The sequence below is a fragment of the Entelurus aequoreus genome, linkage group LG16 (genome assembly GCF_033978785.1).
Source record: "Entelurus aequoreus isolate RoL-2023_Sb linkage group LG16, RoL_Eaeq_v1.1, whole genome shotgun sequence".
In the NCBI taxonomy this organism is placed as follows: Eukaryota; Metazoa; Chordata; class Actinopteri; order Syngnathiformes; family Syngnathidae; genus Entelurus; species Entelurus aequoreus.
Genome location: NC_084746.1, coordinates 35,546,444 through 35,570,185, shown reverse-complemented (window position 1 = coordinate 35,570,185; position 23,742 = coordinate 35,546,444). Strand labels below are relative to the sequence as shown.

The 23,742-nt window shown below is 40.0% G+C and overlaps 1 protein-coding gene across 2 annotated transcripts in view; it reads left to right on the top strand.

Moving 5' to 3' along the window:
- Positions 1–14,998: 14,998 nt before the first annotated feature.
- LOC133630891 (spindlin-1-like) overlaps positions 14,999–23,742 on the top strand; it is a 32,213-nt gene continuing 23,469 nt past the window's right edge. The window contains exon 1 of one of the 2 annotated variants that reach the window (XM_062022716.1): positions 14,999–15,021. The gene's annotated coding sequence lies outside the window, so the exon portion shown is untranslated. Of the gene's footprint in view, positions 15,022–22,824; positions 22,942–23,742 lie in introns of those variants that run through there. The other variant, XM_062022715.1, reaches the window with a different exon arrangement.

Here is a 23,742-nt window from a genome sequence, read left to right as displayed (position 1 = left end):
TACATATGTTGGCCAGAGGGGGAGCGCTTCAAATTTTTACATACACTTGTTATTTCATATGTTGTCCAGAGGGGGAGCACTTTTAAAACCGACACACTGTCAATTTGAAAAATCCCTCCTTTTTGGGACCACCCTCATTTTGATAGATTTCACCACCAGGGGTGCAAATGAGACATTCTCTATTAGATGCAATGCTTTTATGTATTGGGACCATGATTTATGTCTTCACTTGTTCACACCTCCTCATATGGAAGGTACTTTTCCTTGTTGATGTCTCAAGAAGGGTAGAAATACAAGAACACACACACATACACACACACACACACACACACACACACACACGCACACACACGCACACACGCACGCACACACACACTGCGGCCCCATCACATCAAAGGACGTTACATAGATGGACTAATTTCATCACTTACTGCCTCTTGCTAAACCCTGACCCCTGCAACCCTGAAGTCGACCTGATTTGCGTTCATACACAATTATGATGCATATTTCAAACTTCTGGCTCAATTCGAATCAACACAAGCTTTGCAGCAGGACGCTTACGACTTCTTTTAACCGCATGGGCAGCTGGATGATCATTTCGGCCACAACAGTGGGCTACAGCTGTAATACAGAGGTGGGCAGCCAAAACTGTTATTTTAGTGCACAGGTGTCAAACTGCCCTGGGAGGTATTTTCCCCGGCCTGTGCAATGTAATGTCTGACCCGCATGGCAAACTTCAGCAAATGAAAACCCTAACTGACTTCGGCAACATTGTCCCCTACAGAATACTGTATCTCACCTAATGTCAAGGATATTCAACAAAGTTTTTGAGGTGGACAGGCTTACAGAAAGCTAAGAACCTGGGGTTCGGACTTTTCCCTTCACTATTACCGCATTTTTCGGACTATAAGGCACACTTAAAATCCTTTCATTTTCTCAAAACTCGACAGTGCACCTTATAACTCGGTGCGCCTAATGTACGGAATAATGTGGGTTGTGCTTACCGACCTCGAAGCTATTTTATTTGGTACACTGTGAAATTATAAGTGTGACCAGTAGATGGCAGTCACACATAAGAGATACGTGTAGACTGCAATATGACTCAAGTAAACGACACCATTTTATATGTTCCATTGAAAATATAGAACATTACACACGGCGCTCAAAAATACATCAAACTGTTTTAGTATAACTTTGGTAAGCTAAGAAGCCGCACCGCTTGATGGATTGTACTGTGCTTCAACATAAGAGTATTATTATGGTGTGTGTATAAGGTAAGACATATTATCTGGTGTTTTGTTTCGCAATATTATGCAAAAGCAACTTTTCTTACCTTCTGGTACCTGCTGACCTGTATTTGGGATCTGCATAAGTCCTGAAAATTTGCGCGCTTCTGCCTTTGTAGTCCGTGGCGACACCGTAGTCGATAACTTCTTCTTTTTCTTCTTGTTATGGGACATTCATCCTCCGTTGCTGTTGCCATTTCTAATATAAAATAGTGTAAAGTTCTTACTTATATCTGTCAGTAAACTCGCCATGAAAGCGCTAAAACATACCGGTGTAGTGAGTTTACATTATTCACCCAAGGAACTTTAGTTATTAGAGAGTTCCGGTCGGACGGTTTTTCACGAGACACATTTCCGGCGTTGTTTTTGCACTAGTGAGCCACGGATGAGGCGATGCTGCTCCGTTATTGATTGAAGTAAAGTGTGAATGTCATTAAAACAGTTAGCTCCATCTTTTGACACTTCTTCCATTCCCGTCCTTGCACGCTACACCGCTACAACAAAGATGACGGGGAGAAGACGCTCTCGAAAGAGAGCCACGTAAATAAGACCGCCCACAAAACGGCGCATTCTGAAGCGTCTGTCAGAAAGCGACTTGAAGATGTTCTGTAAAACATAATCTATGCAACATTTTGACCAAAGAATCACCATTACATGTTATGTAGACCACCAGGAAGTCTTTTACATTTAGAAAAAAATCATAATAATAAGACTCCTTTAAAGGCCTACTGAAACCCACTACTACCGACCACGCAGTCTGATAGTTTATATATCAATGATGAAATCTTAACATTGCAACACATGCCAATACTGCTGGGTTAACTTATAAAGTGCAATTTTAAATTTCCCGCTAAACTTCCGTTTGGAAACGTCTATGTATGATGACGTATGCGCGTGACGTCACTACGGCAACGGAAGTATTCGTACCCAATGTGTCACCCTACAAACTGCTCTGTTTTCATCGAACAATTCCACAGTATTCTGGACATCTGTGTTGGTGAATCTTTTGCAATTTGTTTAATGAACAATGGAGATTGCAAAGAAGAAAGTTGCAGGTGGGATCGGTGTATTAGCGGCTGGCTGTAGCAACACAACAAAGAGGACTTACTTGGATAGCAGACATCTGTGATCGGGTGAAGTCCTTCGTCGCGCCGTCGATCGCTGGAACGCAGGTGAGCACAGGTGTTGATGAGCAGATGAGGGCTGGCTGGCGTAGGTGGAGCGCTAATGTTTTTATCATAGCTCTGTGAGGTCCGGTTGCTAAGTTGCTAAGTTAGCTTCAGCGTCGTTAGCAACAGCATTGTTAAGCTTTGCCAGGCTGATAATTATTTACTGTGTAGTTACAGGTCCATGGTTTAATAGTATTGTTGATCTTCTGTCTATCCTTCCAGTCAGGGATTTATTTATTTTGTTTCTATCTGCATTTGAGCCAGATGCTATCACGTTAGCTCAGTAGCGAAAGAACTTTGCTGATGTATTGTCGTGGAGATAAAAGTCACTGTGAATGTCCATTTCGCGTTCTCGACTCTCATTTTCAAGAGGATATAGTATCCGAGGTGGTTTAAAATACAAATCCGTGATCCACAATAGAAAAAGGAGAGTGTGTGGAATCCAATGAGCCCTTGTACCTAAGTTACGGTCAGAGCGAAAAAAGATACACCCTGCACTGCCTTTCTAGTTCTTCACTCTAACGTTCCTCATCCACGAATCTTTCATCCTCGCTCAAATCAATGGAGTAATCGTCGCTTTCTCGGTCCGAATCTCTCTCGCTCCATTGTAAACAACGGGGAATTGTGAGGAATCCTTCCTCCTGTGACGTCACGCTACTTCCGGTATAGGCAAGGCTTTTTTTTATCAGCGACCAAAAGTTGCGAACTTTATCGTCGTTGTTCTATACTAAATCCTTTCAGCAAAAATATGGCAATATCGCGAAATGATCAAGTATGACACATAGAATGGATCTGCTATCCCCGTTTAAATACAAAAAATTCATTTCAGTAGGCCTTTAATGCTCCTTATAATCCCGTGCGCCTTTTTTATAAAAATAGACCTGACTAGACCCGCTCATCGGCAGTGCGCCTTATAATGCCCTATGGTCCGGAAAACACAGTAGACTTATTTTGTGGTTTGTGCAGCCCTTTGAGACACTTGTGATTAAGGGCTATATAAATCAACTTTGATTGATTGATTAATTGATAGTCCAAAGAACCAGCAGACATTACATTTTGGTCCATTTATGTTGTCCCGAGTTACAAGACCGCGCTGCTGTTTTTAAGGATCTTCTGCAAAAAAGCTAGTCAAAGATCATCTCTATGACAGCACTCTTGTGTTTTTAAGTATCTGCAGCAAAAAACTGTGTCTCTTCAACCTTTTTTGAATGGAACTCGGGGGGCACCAGTTGAATAGCCAACATGATGAAAAAGAGAGAACCTAAAATGGAACCTTGAGGAACACGAATAACTAAATAAGTTGAACAGATGACTACTGACATCATCTGAAGTAAACAAGCTGCAGAAACATCTTAGTTAGAAAAATCACATTAAGAAAAAGGGGCACTCTAACAGTCAGATAACAGAGTTATTAATTTAATTAATTTGAGGGGGAGCAAAGCACCGAACTAATTTATTTTCAATTGCTTTAAAAATAAGTATTAGCATGTTGTTACGTTTTGCACACTGACTATTGTGCTACTAAACTTGTTCTTCTTCCACTTCTGGCTTCCTGAAGGGTACATTTTTCCACGCGCAGTTGGCAAAAGTTTAGATTACGTCACAACACTTTCCAAGGGTGTGTTGGCTATTGGGAGGGGCCCCCTTGAGAGGTCATTGACAACGTGGCATTAATTAATTCCTCATTGTCATTGTGCATTAGAGATTTTTGGCTGCTGAAAGGGGCCCCCTAAATAATTATTCTGATTATGTCATTGTATTTTCCGGTGATAGAATCACAAAATTGTTATTACTGTTAAATTTGAATACATGACTAGTCATTGTCAGGGGGCCCCTAGGCACTCGCCTAGTTTGCTAACCCAGTTGCGACGGACGTGACTTTGCTACCAATTTTTCTTGAATTCACTACTAATTATACCTTTTATATCAAAGGGCTGTCACTCACAACTTTATTTGGCCCCATAGTAGATTATTTTGCAGTCGTCGCCAGTGAAAAAAAACGCAGAGTCACTAACGTGTGGGATTCTTTGCTTGGACACTCGATTACGTGTAATGATAGGCGGGCAATGGGACCAGTTTGTTACCTGAAATCTTCATCAAAAACTGTGTCATACAAAAAGTGGAGAATAAAAAACCAAGGTAGCAATGTAATACCATTCATCTTTTAAAAGTACATTTTGCAAAACTGAGGACTTTTAATCTGCTTTATATATCTGTATAGACATCTCTAGTCAATTTAATGTTCCGCACACACAAAAAGAACGACTGACCTACTAATGCAATAGTGGAACCCGGCCTCTCTTTAGAGAAATCTAACCTCCAGGACTGATTTGAAGTGGCCTTGGAGAAGATTGATGACTATGTGCGAGGGTATGTCAAGCAGGCTGTGCTGTTGCCGGGTGTGAGCTGCAGAGGAGCAGCGATGGTCATAATTGCCAGGGGGCTCTGAGGGAAAAAACCCACAGCATCCATCATTTTTACGCAGAAACCCCGGAAACCTCCTCCTCCCCCGCCATAGCTCTTTTGTCTCTCTCGCTCTTTCAGTCCTCAGGGATCAAACAGAATTCAGGTAAACCTACTTTGAGTGTCCTATTTTCTCACCATTGCATATTCATGTTCCCCCCTCCTGATATATATATATATATATATATATATATATATATATATATATATATATATATATATATATATATATATATATATATATATATATATATATATATATATATATATATATATATATATATATATATATATATATATATATATATATATATATTAATTCCACACCATACCATATCCCACATACTGTATATTGTTTATTGACTATACTGTATAGTGGACCCTGCGGTTACATGCCCAAATTGACCTAATCTAATATAAAGGATTAACTCCAGTTTGTGCATTTGTGTGAAAGTGTCTTTGTACTCCGTACAATACGATCAATACAATCAATATTCATACATATAGTACATTCCAAACACAAATTTCTTCTAACAAGCAGATGTTAGCGAAAATAGCATAAATTCTACATTAATTAAACTATGCTACTTATTCATCCATCCATCCATCCATCCGTCCATCCATCCATCTACTGTATGTACATGTGAGACATTATGTTAAATGCTTTTAAAGGGTACACAGTTTTACTTTATTTTATTTTTATTCTGTTTACAAAACCCAAAACCAGTGAAGTTGACATGTTGTGTAAATGGTAAATAAAAACCGGATACAATATTTTGCAAATCCTTTTCAACTTATATTCAATTGAATAGACTGCAAAGACAAGATATTTAATGTTCGAACTGAGAAACTTAATTTTTTTTTGCAAATAATCATTAACTTATAAAAAAGTTGTCACAGGGGCATTTTTACCACTGTGTTACATGGCCTTTCCTTTTAACAACACTCAGTAAACGTTTGGGAACTGAGGAGACCAATTTTTGAAGCTTTTCAGGTGGAATTATTTCCCATTCTTGCTTGATGTACAGCTTAAGTTGTTCAACATTCTCCGTTGTGGTATTTTAGGCTTCATAATGTTTGAAGCATTTTGCTGTTGAATATTTATTTTTTTGGTAACACTTTATAAAAAGTACACTACTAAGCATTAATAAAGCATTAGTACATTCTGAATTCTGCCATGATCGTTCATGACAGGTTGCACTTGTGTTTATTGGTTTCCTGTGTTTTGGTGTTTAGTTCCTGTCCAGCACTCTTATTTTGCATTCCACTTCCTGTTTGTCTCTACTCTCAGCCACCTTATCTCATGCCTAAGTTTTGTTCTCTGATTGGCAATCAGGAGACACACCTGTCCCTTGTTGCTAACTAGGTGGCTTTCTAAGACCACGCTGAGTCATTGTCCTCTGTAATCGTACAAGTCATGCTGTGTTCCTTATTCCTCTATACAGCACAATACTTTGCCTTGCTGGAGCCTCTCATAGCTGCACTCAGGCAGAAGGCGGTGTACACCTTGGACAAGTCACTGTCACGACTGAAGCAATACGTGGGCATCTCAGGTGTAGCCCTAAGCTGGTTTCAGTCCTACCTAACTGACCGGAGTTTCTCTGTGCAGCTAAGAGACTTTCTCTCCTCGGTGGCCCCCCTTACCTGTGGTGTTCCTCAAGGGTCAATCCTGGGTCCCATACTCTTCCTACTGTACATTCTACCTTTAGGTGAAATCCTGGTCAAGCACAATGTCCCATTCCACTGTTATGCCGATGATGTTCAGATCTATTTACCTCTTAAGGCCACAGGACAGGTCGCACTTCAACCACTGCTTGACTGTCTGACTGACATTAAAGCATGGATGAGTGCTAACTTCCTCAACCTTAATGAGAGCAAGACCGAGATCATCATCTTCGGCGATACATCTCCAGTCTCATTTGTCAGTGCTCTACGTCCTCTGGGTGTAAACATCCGGTCCTCCGTGAGAAATCTCGGTGTGATCTTTGATAGTGCCTTCAAATTCACCAAACAGGTCAGCTCAGTGGTTAGTACCAGCTTTTACCATCTCAGAACCCTAGCAAAGACCAAGGCCTATCTCTCCCAGAGCGACCTGGAGACTGCTATCCACGCCTTCATCACACACCGGCTAGACAACAATAACTCACTGTACGCTGGCATTGATCAGGCATCACTCCGCCGTTTGCAGCTTGTGCAAAACGCGGCTGCCCGTCTCCTCACCAGTACCAAAAAACGCGAGCACATCACCCCAGCGCTGGCCTCACTCCACTGGCTCCCTGTCCGTCACCGCATTGATTTTAAATTACTTTTAATTGTTTTTAAATCCCTAAATGGTCTGGCCCCACAATACCTGACCGAGCTGCTGCATCACCATACCTCGTCTAGAGCCTTGAGGTCAGCTGACCAAATGCTTTTGGCGGTCCCCAGATCCAGGCTAAAGACCAGAGGGGACAGAGCCTTTTCCGTTGCCGCCCCTAAGCTCTGGAACAGCCTTCCCCTCCACATTAGGTCAGCCCAGAGCCTGGGGGTCTTCAAAACCCTCCTTAAGACCTACCTCTTCTCGCTGGCCTTTGACCCGAGCTGAGTCCGCCCACTAGGCCACCATTTCTAGTCCCCCCCCCTCCCACCCCTTCGCTTTAGTTGTATTTTTCAATTTGTCGCACTTTTATTATTATTATTTTTATTCTGCAAATTTTTTAACTTTTTATTCGGCCCCTTTTACCGTATTGCATTTGCACTATCTTGTTTAGCACAGTCATTGTTTATGTTCTTGTTTGTTTTTTGTTTTGCTTCGTTTTTTGTTTTTTGTTTGCTCCATGCTTTTTTTAACCTGTAAAGCACTTTGTTTCAATCTAAAAAGTTGTCGAAAACGTGCTATATAAATAAAGTTGACTTGACTTGACTTGACCTGACTTCCTCATCACAGGGCCAACACAGATAGACAGACAACATTCACACTCACATTCACACACTAGGGACAATTTAGTGTTGCCAATCAACCTATCCCCAGGTGCATGCCTTTGGCGGTGGGAGGAAGCCGGAGTACCCGGAGAGAACCCACGCAGTCACGGGGAGAACATGCATACTCCACACAGAAAGACCGATCGAGCCCTGGACCTTCTTATAGTGAGGCACACACACTAACCCTATATAATCATATATAAAGTATACCAATGGAACCATTAAACATGTTTATAGATTACACAAAAACATGTATAATTGTTTAAAAACTGCATACTAATGACAATTCATGTCGGAAACATGCTTTATAAAGAATGAAGATGATTAAGTATTTAGTAATCCTTAACTGATGTGCTTAATAATATTGAATAAAACATGTATAACTGTGTTGGCAAACTGTATACTAATGATGTCGTAAATATGCTTTAAAAATCATGAAACCAATATTTACTAACGCTTTATTAATGCTGAATACTGTGTACTTATTATAAAGTGTTATTGTTTTTGGTTTTCATCCCATTGTTTTGTTTGTCTAAACCGGGGGAAAATGGAAAAAGATGAAGGAAAAAAAATATTTTTAGTTTTGATATATTTTATGTAGGAGAACAAACATGACACAAACCTTCCTAATTGTTAGAAATCCCACTATTTATGTTATACACTGATGAGAGTATTGGGCAAGAACCATTTTACCTTGAACTCATCGTAGTTTGATTACATGTACAACTTTCTCCGATGCTGCCACAGAAAGACGTGTTTTATGCCACTCCTTCTTTGTCTCATTTTGTCCACCAAACATTTTATACTGTGCGTGAATGCACAAAGGTGAGCTTTGTTGATTTTATTGATTTGCTGGAGTGCTTAGCAGGCATATTTGGTCAATCCATGACTGCAAGCTAATCAATGCTAACATGCTATTTACGCTAGCTGTATGTACACATTGCATCATTATGCCTCATTTGTGGGTATATTTGAGCTCATTTAATTTCCTTTACTTATGTCCTCTGTGTTTTTAATTTATATTTGCGTGTCTCATGACACATTGTCTGTATGTAATATTGGCTGCATTTCTGATAGTTGTTTGTGTGCCATGTTGTTCCAGACCACAGCAAACATTACCCAGCTTGCAAAGATTGTAATAAATCCATTAGAAGAAGACAGCCCGCCGTTTCCTTAAACTTGGACACACACATCTACACCTTTGGCCATTCTGAGCCAGTAATTTCCACAAGTTATCTCATCCTGTGAGAAGCCTCCATTTTACTAATGATTTCCAATGTTGCAAAAATGTGTGGAATAAAAATTAAAATACAACATTTCTGTTGGCCAAGATTTGCGTCAGCCTTTGATAGTAGGCTAATATAGCTAATATAGACACTTACATCATTTGTTGCCTTCATTCTAACACTTATACAAGACTTTTAAAGTAATTTTGATAGTAGGCTAATATAGCTAATATAGATACTTACATTATGTGTTGCCTTCATTATAACATGTACAGTATATAAGACTTTTAAAGTCATTTTGATAGTAGGCTAATATAGCTAATATAGACACTTACATTATGTGTTGCCTTCATTATAACATGTACAGTATATAAGACTTTTAAAGTCATTTTGATAGTAGGCTAATATAACTAATATAGACATTTACATAATGTGTTGCCGTCATTATAACACTTATATACGACTTTTAAAGTCATTTTGATAGTATGCTAACATAGCTAATATAGACACTTACATCATGTGTTGCCTTCATTATAACACTTATATAAGACTTGCAATTTTTTGCAGCTCCAGACAGATTTTTGTTTTATATTTTTGGTCCAATAAAGTTAAAGTTAAAGTTAAAGTTAAAGTACCACTGATTGTCACACACACACTAGGTGTGGTGAAATTAGCCTCTGCATTTGACCCATCTCCTTCTTCCAACCCCTGGGAGGTGAGGGGAGCAGTGAGCAGCAGCGGTGGCCGTGCTCGGGAATCATTTTGGTGATTTAACCCCCAATTTCAACCCTTGATGCTGTGTGCCAAGCAGGGAGGTAACGGGTCACATTTTATAGTCTTTGGTACGACTCGGCCGGAGTTTGAACTCACGACCTACCGATCTCAGGGTGGACACTCTAACCACAAAGCCACTGAGCAGGCTAAATATTGCTCTTTCAACAATTTGGGTTGCCGACTCCTAGTCTAAACTAAGATTAACAATGGTTAAAGGTGTTCTCAAATCTCGGATGCTGAATGGTATGCTGTGTAATTATGAATGAAATAAGTTGAATGAAATAAGTTTATTTCGGTCATATGATCAACCATTAACCATTTTGTGTGACAGTACAGTACAAATTATACATATATAACAATCATACACATTTACACACAAAAAGAAAAGAAAAGAAAAAAGCATGACCGAAAAAGGAATAGGCTGAAGCCAAGGCTTATATTTGCCTATCCTATACCTTCACTGAAAATAAGATTACCTGGAACATCAACATTAAAAAGAAAAAAAAAATCAATGGGATGAAAGTAATCGTTGCTATATTTTATAATTTTCAATTATTTCACCTTTCAATGTTTTCTTAAACCTTAACAAAGAAGTACATGTCTTCAACTCATCACTGAGCTTGTTCCACCATTTAACTCCTAAAACTGAAATACATTTGTATTTTGTATTTGTTCTTGCTTTACATATTTCGAAAACCAATATCCCCCGTAAATTATAGTTTACTCCTCTTAATTGAAATAACCTAAGAATACAAGCTGGAAGGCTGTTGTTCTTTACTCGAAACATAATTTCCATTGTTTTTAAAAACACAATATCTGAAAATTTTAACACATTAGAACTTATAAATAATGGATTGGTATGTTCATAGTAGCACGCTTTGTGTATTATTCTAATGACCCTTTTTTGAAGTTTAATTATTGGGTCTACGTTTGTTTTATAAACATTTCCCCAAACTTCAACACAATATGTTAAATATGGAAAAATAAAAGAATAATATAACATATGCAAACATTTCTTATTCAGCATGTGTTTTACTTTATAAAGAATAGCAATGGATTTGGATATTTTTCCCTTTATATATTCAATATGCGGTTTCCAACATAATTTATGATCAATTATTATTCCCAAGAATTTAGTTTCATATACTCTATCAATTTCCACTTGATTTAATTTTAATTTTGCTTCACAGTTTGTCCTTGCACCACTAAACACCATAAACTTAGTTTTCTTATCATTTAATGATAACTTATTAATATCAAACCATTTTTTTAGCTGAATCAACTCAACCTCTATTATCCTCAACACTTCCTTCAAGTCTTCTCCTGAACAATATACATTTGTATCATCTGCAAACATAATAAATTTCAATTTATTAGACACTGAACAAATATCATTTAAATATAGTATAAATAACTTAGGTCCCAATACCGAGCCTTGTGGCACCCCACAAGTTACTCTTCTTGGCTGTGATTTAGTCTTATTAATTTCCACATATTGAGATCTATTGCTTAAATAACTACTTAACCACTGTTGTGAAACACCTCTTATGCCATAGTTTTCCAATTTTTTCAGAAGTAAGGAATGATCGATTGTGTCAAAAGCTTTACATAAGTCAATAAATACTCCAACGGTGTGTTGTTTCTTTTCTATTGCTGTAGCTACGTTTTCTACAAAGTCCATCACTGCTAGGGATGTAGATCGATTACTCCTGAAGCCATACTGCTGATCATTCAGTAGCTCATGTTTGTCAATGAACTGATCAAGTCTATTTACAAATAATTTCTCAAGAATTTTTGCAAATTGAGGTAGTAGTTATGAAAACATGTCTTAATGATTGTGACCTGATCTCACCATCAAGGTGAACAGTTTAATTTGTACCTGTAGACAAAACAAGCATATTTTAAACATTCTACAATGTCTAAAGAGAAAGGAAAAAGGGGTTTCTAATACTGAAACGACCTCATGCCCTAGCAATTAGAATAAGTGAATAAAAAAAACAAAAACCCTGCAGCACAATAACAACTAAAAATAACCCACTGCGACATCAAACAGAACCTGTGAAACCTTCTGCAAGGAATTTGTCTGGAGATCTACAGAAGAAAAATGAAGATAGGCAAACATCTTATTAGTGAAGTCATCATCATCAACAGAGGAGAAAATGAGTGACATTAATTTTACACGAGTGACTAATTTCCTTTCTCTCGCCTGCTTTCTTTCAGGCAGATTGTCGCACCCCAGGACTGGGACCAGACGCACACAATGCATGACCCATTGCAATGCAGCCCATTGTCTCTCTCCGTGCCTATTCACCATGCAGAAGAGTCTGCATTATCTCGGATGGCAGAATAGCCAAGGCCTCTCCCCGTCTCCTGTGCTCAGATATCCCACTACAGTCTATTTCTGTCCAGCAGAGTGCATCTGGCGTCTCTCCGTGCGCTAAACACACCAGGCAGGTCAGTCAGTAATGGTTATTCAACGACCACAAACCAACACAATGTGATTAATCTTTTTTTTTTCCCTTTCTTAATTTGACCCGATTATGTTTCCCACCTCAATCAAAGTGGATGTGATGAGTTTCCCCATCAACATGTCCTCCTTTCCCCTCTAACTGAGTCATTACAATGATGAGATGTTATTTATGTGAACAAAAGCCATTAAGTGATGAGACTTGAATGATTATTGCGGGAGAGGAAAGAGTGTGAAAAGGCCATCGGGGATAAGGAGTGAAGGCAGGAGAGGCCAGAAGGGAGGAGAGAGGGGATTATTTACAAAAATTCATCTCTGAAATTGCTGAGTCACCGGAAGGGTAAAGCTGCAAACCAGCTCTCTTCCTCCTTCCTTCTGTCTCTTCCTCATCCAAAGGCCCTGCGCTAAGACATACACACACCACTGCGCGTCCTCAGTGCACCCTGCCATCAGCACTGAACGCACACATGCGTGCAACCAGCAATACAATATGTTCAGGATGGAGCTTTCTGCATTGACATTGTTTACATCCAAGACTCAGCCCTAATTAGGGGAAGGGGAAGTTTCCTGGAACTCCAACCCCCCCAAAAAAGTGTGTTGTAGCTACGGGCGTACTTACCACGCCTCATAGAAAACCATTAATAAAGTCTCCTTCTACAAAACCCAAAACCAGTGAACTTGGCACGCTGTGTAAATGGTAAATAAAAACAGAATACAATGATTTGCAAATCCTTTTTAACTTATATTCAATTTAATAGACTGCAAAGACACGATATTTACTATTCAAACTGAGAAACATATATTTTTTTGCGAATAATAATTAACTTAGAATTTAATGGCAGCAAAACATGGCAAAAAAGTTGTCAGAGGGGCATTTTTACCACTGTGTTACATGGCCTTTCCGTTTAACAACACTCAGTAAACCTTTGGGAACTGGGGAGACCAATTTTTGAAGCTTTTCAGGTGGAATTCTTTCCCATTCTTGCTTGATATACAGCTTAAGTTGTTCAACAGTCTGGGGTCTCTGTTGTGGTATTTTAGGCTTCATAATGCAACACACATTTTCAATGGGAGACAGGTCTGGACTACAGGCAGGCCAGTCTAGTACCCACATTCTTTTACTATGAAGCCACATTATTGTAACACGTGCCTTGGCATTGTCTTGCTGAAATAAGCAGGGGCGTCCATAATAACATTGCTTGGATGGCAACATATGTTGCTCCAAAACCTGTATGTACCTTTCAGCATTAATGGTGCCTTCACAGATGTGTAAGTTACCCATGCCTTGGGCACTAATACACCCCCGTACCATCACAGATGATGGTTTTTGAACTTTGCGCCTGTAACAGTCCGGATGGTTCTTTTCCTCTTTGGTCCGGAGGACACGATGTCCACAGTTACCAAAAACAAATTAAAGTTAAAGTACCAATGATTGTCACACACACACTAGGTGTGGTGAAATGTGTCCTCTGCATTTGACCCATCCCCTTGTTCACCCCCTGGGATGTGAGGGGAGCAGTGGGCAGCAGCGGTGGCTGCGCCCGGGAATCATTTTTGGTGATGTAACCCCAAATTCCAACCCTTGATGCTGAGTGTCAAGCAGGGAGGTAATGGGTCCCGTTTTTATAGTCTTTGGTATGACTCGGCCGGGGTTTCAACTCACGACCTACTGACCTCATCTATCTACGTTGATGTTTTTTAGCATCACAAAATCTTTTTTCGTTTTTTAAAAATGTATATTATGTTCATAAACTCAGGAAATATGTCCCTGGACACATGAAGACTTTGAATATGACCAATGTATGATCCTGTAACGACTTGGTATCAGATTGATACCCAAATGTGTGGTATCATCCAAACAACAGAAGAATAAGTGATTATTACATTTTAACAGAAGTGTAGATAGAACATGTTAAAAGAGAAAGTAAGCAGATATTAACAGTAAATGAACAAGTTGATTAATAATTCCTTCTCTACCACTTGCCCTCAATAATGTTGACAAAATAATAGAATGATACACAATATGTTACTGCATACGTCAGCAGCTAAATTAGGAGCCTTTGTTTGTTTACTTACTACTAAAAGAAAAGTTGTCTAGTATGTTCACTATTTTATTTAAGGACAAAATTGCAATAAGAAACATATGTTTGATGTACTGTAAGATTTTTTGATAAAACAAATCTTATAATGCAATTTTTGTGGTCACCTTTATTTAGAATAGAATCGAAAAGTATCGAAATACATTTTGGTACCGCTACCGCTACCAAAATATTGGTATCGGTACAACACTAGTTTTCCCCGTATTGCGTGTGTTTTCGACGTCGCTCTGTGTTTCAAGTTGCATGTGTTTTGGGGGTTTGTGTTTTATTTTGGACGTTGGTGTATGTTTGCACCGCACTTGGGTGTTGTTTTGTGAAATTGCATGTGCAGACTGGATTGGCAGAAGACAGGCCAAAGCAGATCTTCTGGCGTGGTTTGAAGAGGTTTTTACAAAGCTGAAGCGGAGTTACCCGAGTGGAGTGGAGAAGAGGAGAAGGTGAGAAGAAAGCAAACAGTTTTCATTAAAACTACCCAAGGTGTCAACCCTTTTCTCCGTGACACTAAATGTGTGTGATCAACACAGCAAGAGCCATTGCAGGATGCAAGTGGAGACTGACACTTTTCATCACAAATATGTGAGTATTGAAGCGCTCCAAATGGTAAACTATTGAAGCCGAGGGTCTGGTAGGATGTAGTGCAAGCTTGTCAGGTAGGAACTTAAGAGGCACTTTTACAAAGTCAACAGCTTTGCCTTGTTAAGAAGCTCTCTTGTTCCCACTGGTCACACACTTCCGGCCTTCACAATAATAGCGCTGTGTGTCACATCAGTTAAAAATAATGATCTTTAAAAAATTGCCTACGCATTATCAAATGTTGATTAATGTTCCTGACTTCTTATCAATTACAGTAAAAGCATTAGAATCAATGATACTTACTGCACGACTTGCAAAGCTTTAATCCGCAGCTCGTTTATAACAACATGCTAAGTTACCATGTTGTTTTTGTATTGTGGAGAGTTGCAATAACTTAGTTTGCCTTGGGCCCGCAAATGACTAAAATAATTGCGGCAACCTAAAATAACTACATTTTGCTTAAAATTTCTGCTGGGACGGACAGTGATATATTCTCGACCCCTGGCCTGGAAAAAGGTACCCCGGAAGCACAGTATAAAATACCTAATTAGATAAATGGCAACATTTTGATTATTTGGTAGTGGGCAACCTATAAATAACAATAATGACATTTCGAAATGAAATTTTGATATCAGACAAAATTAGAAGAAAATCAACCCCAAATATATATATATATATATATATATATATATATATATATATATATATATACATATAAAAAGTGCCATAGGAAAGCAACCTGAAAATAATATGATTTTGGTAAGTTTACTGAAATTCAATCTTTCGCCAAAAAATGTGGCTTTTCTGTCATTTTTTTAATCAACATTGTGTTGTTGTGGGCAGTCAAAATCGCTTTATTATTCATTTACTCCTGCAATTAATCGCCACATGTCCTGGGGGAAACCTATAGGTAAATTACGCACTTAAAATAACCCTTAACATTGCAAGAAGCCATGTTTTTTTTTTTCCTGAATCTTCCAAAGCCTTCTAATCAACAATGGCATCAGTTGTGCATTGACAGAGCAGTGCTCCTGTCTCATCAGCCCTAGTGGGAAGGATTTAAAGACTACAATAGGCTAAAATCTATATACTATGGACTATACAGTATATAACCTCTTTATGGAACCTTGTAATTTAGTTATCTTAATGAATGGTGACAAGTGGTGTTTAAAAAAACATTAGGCCCCCTCAACATGCAGTACCTTAAATAATAGAAACCCAGAACATACATGGCGTTGGGCTGTTTTCTAGACACACATGTTTCAGCCGCGATATATCATCCCTATGGAGGTATCATACTTCCATTCACATTGGGCCTGTGGCTAATAAGACACCTAATCAATGGACGCACACGTGTACACACACAAACACACATCTAACCTTGGGTTGACTTTACAACTCTGCAGTGGAATCTCTCTGCAGGATAAATTGGGTGTGCCCGGGTCATATATGTCACTGATGTTGCTGTCACGCCACAGGAATATTGTTGGATTCTCTTTGACTTGCTGGATTACTCCTATAGAGAATAAGGGAAGGAAACAACATGTTAGGTATTTTTCTGTTGCTGTGACAACAAGGACAAGAGGGGGCAACCTTGGACGGCGGACAGCTTTGTGTCGATACAACACTCGCATCCTCACAAAGGCTATCAGCTTCGCACGGACTCACACCTCGCAGTAATTCCATCTGTAGGCAACTGACATGAGAAAAATGTGGTCAATATGTTGCAATCCAGAGACACGCTGTCATTTTTACATATAGGGACAATAAGAGGGATACTTTTTACCCTTCTAATTGTCCAAACATGGTAATGCATAATGCATGGTGGTACCCAAAACTGACTTCTGAATGACAAATCATTGTTTCTTTCCTTGGGTCAAAGGCAATACAAAATATTAATTAAAGGCCTACTGAAACCCACTACTACCGACCACGCAGTCTGATAGTTTATATATCAATGATGAAATCTTAACATTGCAACACATGCCAATACGACCGGGTTAGATTAGTAAAGTGCAATTTTAAATTTCCCGCGAAATATCCTGCTGAAAACGTCTCGGAATGATGACGTTTGCGTGTGACGTCACGGATTGTAGCGGACATTTTGGGACACCATTGTGGCCAGCTATTAAGTCGTCTTGTTTTCATCGCAAAATTCCACAGTATTCTGGACATCTGTGTTGGTGAATCTTTTGCAATTTATTTAATGAACAATGGCGATAGCAAAGAAGAAAGCTGTAGGTGGGAAGCGGTGTATTAGCGGCCGGCTGGAGCAACACAAACACGTAGCGGCTACGTCGTAGCCGATGTTTCATTGTTTACATTCCCGAACTATGACAGTCAAGCTTTACCATTGGCCTGTGGAGAACTGGGACAACATAGACTCTTACCAGGAGGACTTTGAGTTGGATATGCATGCTTGTGGAGATGGAACAACAGAGACTCTTACCAGGAGGACTTTGAGTTGGATACGCGCTACCGTGAGTACAGGCAGCTGCGGCTTCCAAACATTTGATCGCTTGCCCGTACGTGCGTGCCGCTATGTGCATGTCACGTACGTAACTTCGGGGAAATATATGTGCTGTATGAACTTTGCGGAGGTGAACGGTACTTTGGGCTGTGGGATTGAGTGCGGGTGTTTGAGTTGTATTGGCGGGTTATATGGACGGGAGGGGGTAGGTGTTTCTTATGTGGTATTAATTTGTGTCTTATTAAATATAAGCCTGGTTGTGTTGTGGCTAATAGAGTATATATATGTCTTGTGTTTATTTACTGTTTTAGTCATTCCCAGCTGAATATCAGGTCCCACAAGGCCTCTCAGAGCATCTTCCCTATCTGAATCGCTTCCACTTCCCTCTAGTCCTTCACTCTCACTTTCCTTATCCACAAATCTTTCATCCTCGCTCAAATTAATGGGGAAATCGTCACTTTCTCGGTCCAAATCGCTCTCACTGCTTGTGGCCATGATTGTAAAGAATTTGCAAATGTGAGACGCTCCACAACCTGTGACGTCACGCTACTTCCGGTACAGGCAAGGCTTTTTTATCAGCGACCAAAAGTTGCGAACTTTATCATCGATGTTCTCTACTAAATCCTTTCAGCAAAAATATGGCAATATCGCAAAATAATCAAGTATGACACATAGATTGGACCTGCTATCCCCGTTTAAATAAGAAAACCTCATTTCAGTAGGCCTTTAATAATCTCATTGAGACTCTGTCCATAGGGGTAAATGTGTGTGTTACGTACGGCGAGGGAAGGAGATGACACAACGGCAGGAATCAGTTCAATAGGTTTATTGAAACTGATGAAATGTTGGCGTGTGTATGCTACTCTATGTGAATGGTGTAAGACGATGTGTAGAGTTAGCAATGTGAATGTTACCAGAGGTTGTTGTATGTGCGTGTTGGATGAACCCTTCAACAGTCCAGAGGGGAGAGGCAAGAAGACAGTCCGTGGGCAAGCGAGAGGTCGGGGCTGGAGAGAGCAGAGAGCGGAGAGAGCGGAGAGAGCGGAGAGCGGAGAGCGGAGAGCGGAGAGCAGCTTTATTTGTCCATTCTTAACATGTACAAGACACATAAGAACTGAAATTACATTTTCGGCACAATCCCGCTAAGAGCAGACATACGTTACAGGGAGACAAGACGGGACCGCCAACGGATCAGCCACTTAGGGCGCTCCTTAAAAAGGTGGGAAACAGGTGACATTGGGGAGGGGGGGAAGAGTAAAAAAAATATCAGTCTGAGGCTGGACCCTCAGGAATGGTCCAGACTGAGTCCGAGGAAAAAAACCTCACATAGCATGGCACACATAAACATGGTACATGTAATCACAACAACTCGCAACAGAGTCATCCAACAGGACCTTGGAGGCCGGCAGCTGCTGTTGAGCGCTACTCAGCCCCCACAACCCCGGAGGAATTAAGCAGTGGTGAGGGCGTTGATTTGGGGAGGGGTGTGTGCGTGCATGTATGCCCAATTAACTTGGGTGAGATGTTGGAATTGTCTTTATGGGCCGAGGCCGGCCCCAAGAGTTCAAGAGTTCAAGAGTCCGACCCAGGTGCTTTTGAAAAAAAAGGGAAGGTCAAAAGCGTCCATCTTTGAGGAGTCCTCAGGGGAGTGTTTTCAAACAGCCTGTTCCTCAAGGCCATTCGAGGGAGTCAAATCGTAGATTAAGATGTTGTTTTTTCTTCGAGCAGTCAAAACAATGACATTCCTGCTCTGTATGCTGGCTCTGACAATTCCAATTTATTCTTTCTCTAACTTCATCAAGATGGAATTCACCTTGCGATTCAAATCAGCAATCGCTCCAGTCTGTGATCCCACAGCACGACCCAATCCTTCCATTGCGTTGAACAGCCTGTTGGCCCCTTAAATGGCTGCCATCGTCTTCCGAATTTGACGATACACCAGAGCAATGCCCAGCCCAATCAGCAAATGCCCTGCGATCACAGCTCCAAATAGGTAGATGTCTTCCACGTCCTCGATGGAAAGGACTGAGAGGCACATGATTCTCCAAGTATTCCAGGAATCTCTCACGTACCCCGCAGCAATGGTTCCATCAGGGCAGCCAGGCTCCCCCGAACCTCTTTTCCTTGTCGAAAAGACTGTGTCAATTGCGTCGAGAGTCCAGTTGATCAAATTCATTTTGATGTTTAGATTTGAGGACAGCTCAAGAAAAGAGGCTTCAAAAAGTTCAGACAAAGACAAGGACACAAGAAAGCAAGCGGGGAGGAGGAGGAGCAGGGAAAAATGCGACCACCCTCACCAAGAGGCAAGACAGAAAAAGGCGACGAAGTCTGTGTCTAAGCCGGGGTCGAGAATCGAGGGAAGCAGTCCAAAGTCCGGTGAGAAGTCGAGGCGCACAGCTCGATCACAGGAAACTGAGAGAACACTGCGAGGAACACAGAGGACATAAGACACGGGCAGAGGGAAAGCACACAGAGAGCAGGTACGAGGAGGGAAGCCAGAGACGGGATGCTTACTACGAAGAGTGAACTACATTCCGGCACTGGATCTTCGGTCTTTATGCCGTCTGCCCTCATCAGACCCAGGTGCGCTGATTGATGATTGCCCGCAGGCATGCAGGCGCATGGCCGCGGTGCGGGCAGAGCGAGCAGGGGCGTGTCCCGGCGCGCTTCTAGCGGAGCTGCCGGCTGCGCTTGCAGCAGATGACATGCGGGATTGCACGTGCGCCGTGACAGTGTGGGTGTGAACTTAACTTAATTGGCTGGCGACCCGCCTGGGTGGGGTTTGCCCGCTGCGCCTCATGGCCCAGGTCTGCTGGAATAGGCTCCAGCTCACCTGTGACCCTAATGAGGACAAGCGGTATTTAAAAAAACAAAAAAACAGATGGATGTATATTGACTGGGGCAAAAAAGAGTAATTCATAATTGCTTCTTCACAACAACTGACCTGTGGTGATTGTGTATGCGCTAACTTTAGATAATATCTTCATCCTGACCTTAAGCCAGACCTGGGCAAAAAACGGCCTGCGGGCCACATGCGGCCCATTAAGACTTACAGTCCGGCCCGCTGGACGTTCTACATAATTTTTTTAGAGCTTTAACATTAAAACTGTAGCCGCCATTATGACGTGCAGTGCTGTTTTTAAATGACCGTAAGTCTTGAACTATAGAAAGTATTTCAATGGTTGGAATCTGCACTTTTGGGTGTTACACAAGTTATTATGGTCATCTATGTCAGTGGTCCCCAACCTTTTTGTAGCTGCGGACCGGTCAACGCTTGAAAATGTGTCCCACGGACCGGGGACGGGGGGTAAGCACACATGAAACACAATCATGTGTGCTTACGGACTGTATCCCTGCAGACTGTATTGATCTATATTGATATATAATGTATATATTGTGTTTTTTATGTTCATTTAATTAAAAAAATAAAATAAAATATATATATATATATATTATTTCTTGTGCGGCCCGGTACCAATTGGTGGCCCGGTGGTTGGGGACCACTGATCTACGTCACAGAAGCTCAGACCGGGAATAAACCAGAGTGGGCGTGGTTTGTTTTCAGAGCAGCCAGCCCGAAACGCGTGTGTCAGGATCAGACGTGGAAGGAAATTTGTACAACACATTTCTGCATAAAAGTAATAATATATCATATTGTAGATGTTTATTACACTTTGCATTCATAGTTTGCTGTTTGTTACATTTTGTTGTGTTTTGCTTGATTGTAAAAGATGTCTATCAAGGAGCTGGTCTGAGAAGTAAAAAAGGAGCGACTTTATGTTGTTAATGTTCAGTGTTTTATTGTTCATAGTTAATATTGTAAATCCTATTTTCTTTAGTTTAATTAATGTACATTTTGGGTGTCGCATTCAGTAAAAAAACTGTACAATTCCATTCCGGTTTTTTGAGGTGGTCTGTCTTTTTTGGAATTCCATCAGACATTGTGACTTTGGTATTCGTGTTCCTGAAAAAAAGGGACCCCGACACACATACTGTAGAGCAATTTTTTACAGCTAAATGTGTATGTATCATTCATACACACCTACACATTGGCCCCTCCAGACACATTTTTCTCTCAATGTAGCACCCGAGTCAAAATATTTGCTCAGCTCTGCCTTAGGTGGTTAAATAAGCCCCCAAAGGCCCTCCATGATGCATCATTCACTCACCTCACCAGTCAATTCATCATGTCAGGTTTTGTCATGGGTTCCATGCAGGAGATGTTGTGTTCAGTGTGACATCTAGTGTTGGAAATGTGCATTCCAACCAAGACCGACATGGGCTTGTGAAGGCAGATATAACATGCAGTTCGGTTTCGTAAATACTTGAATCATTTAATATATTTCATATCTTTAAAATTAATGTAACCAAATGTAAAACCTCAGACTCACCTATCTAATTTGACAATATTGCTTTTCTCCTAATCTATTCGATATATCAAAATTCAGTCATAATATATCTAATCTAATCTCTTAAAAAACAAAATATAGAATTATGATATTATATGTACATATTTTCATTTTTTTTAATAAACCTTTGTTTATAATATGCAATATTTACATACAAGCAAATAAATAATAATAATCAAAACAAGTACAGAAACAGTACAAAGACAGTTCAAAACAGCGCCAGGGGGTTGTAAGGTCAATAAAGCAACTAAAATAAAATGCTAAATATATTTATATGTAACAAAATGCAGACAAGTTCCGTAAATAATCCAAATTTGGAGCACAGCATCATAGTTTCCCCATCTTTTTGGTTGTTAGAGGTAGAAATGGTTTTAAAGTAAAGTTCTAATTATTTTTTAAATGCACAAAAAACAGGTCGGGTATTGAGAAACTTACATTTATGAATATAAAACTTAGCCAATAGTATAATGTGGTTGCAAAGGTAAATCCAAACAGCACACACATATATATATATATATATATATATATATATATATATATATATATATATATATATATATATATATATATATATATATATATATATATATATATATATATATATATATATATATATATATATATATATATATATATATATATATATATATATATATATATATATATATATATTATATTGATAGCAAATATAACTGTAATATGACGCTCCTCAACCGGAAGTCAAAAACAGTTTTAAGTCCCAGAAAGCACTGGGTTTCTCTGTGTGCGTTCTGGGATTTGTAGTTCTTTCACCGTCTCCTTGTAGTTAGTCTACCTTAGGTAAATATAAGCATAGACATCGTATAAGATGTCTATGAATATAACTGTAACATGACGCTCCTAAACCGGAAACACGTCAAAAACAGCTTAAAGTCCCAGAATGCACCGGGTCTCTCTGTGTGCATTCTGGGATTTGAAGTTCTTTTACCGTTTCCTTGTAGTTAGCCTACATTAGGTGGTGGAATCTTCCTTTCAAAGAAAAACACACGTGAATCTATTGATCAGGTAGGGTCAACAGCACATTTTATACTCCCTCACCTCTTAAATTCGTCGAACTAGATCAAGATGTACAATATTATCTCATGATTCGTCCTTATTGTGTCATTTTTGAAGATTGTTGCTACAGTCAGGGTACAAAATCAGCGCTTACATGGCGAAGCGTTTCCTTTTGTTCAGTCGGCTTCCTGGTAGGAATATTGGCGCGACATTCCATGAAACGTTAAAAAAACAACAACTCAAGGACTCAGCATTTAGGGACGTTTCTTCCTGACTGCCTGCAATTTTCCACTCATTTCTTCGACACGTCGACATTGAGTTGGCTAACGTTAGCCATTGTGAAGTTGTACATTTATTTGCCAGACATGTTGTTGATGTAAACAAACAGGCCAGCTTTACCTTTTTCGTATGTAGCTAACATGGCGTTAGCTTGTCGCAGTTCATGTTTACATCCGGTAATGTGGGGGACTGTTACATGCTCATTTGCATGTGAATGGTTGACTTAAAGCAGGGGTGTCAAAGTCATTTTAGATCGGGGGCCACATGGAGAAAAATCTACTCCCAAGTGGGCCGGACTGGTAAAATCACGGCATGATAACTTAAAAATAAAGACAACTTCAAAGTCAATCAATCAACGTTTATTTTATAGCCCTAAATCAGGAGTGTCTCAAAGGGCTGCAGAAGCCACAAAGACATCCTCGGCTCAGATCACACATCAGGGCAAGGAAAAACTCAACCCAATGGGATACAATGAGAAACCTTGGAGGAGACCACAGATGTATACTCTGGACCTAGACGTTGAGTCTGCGA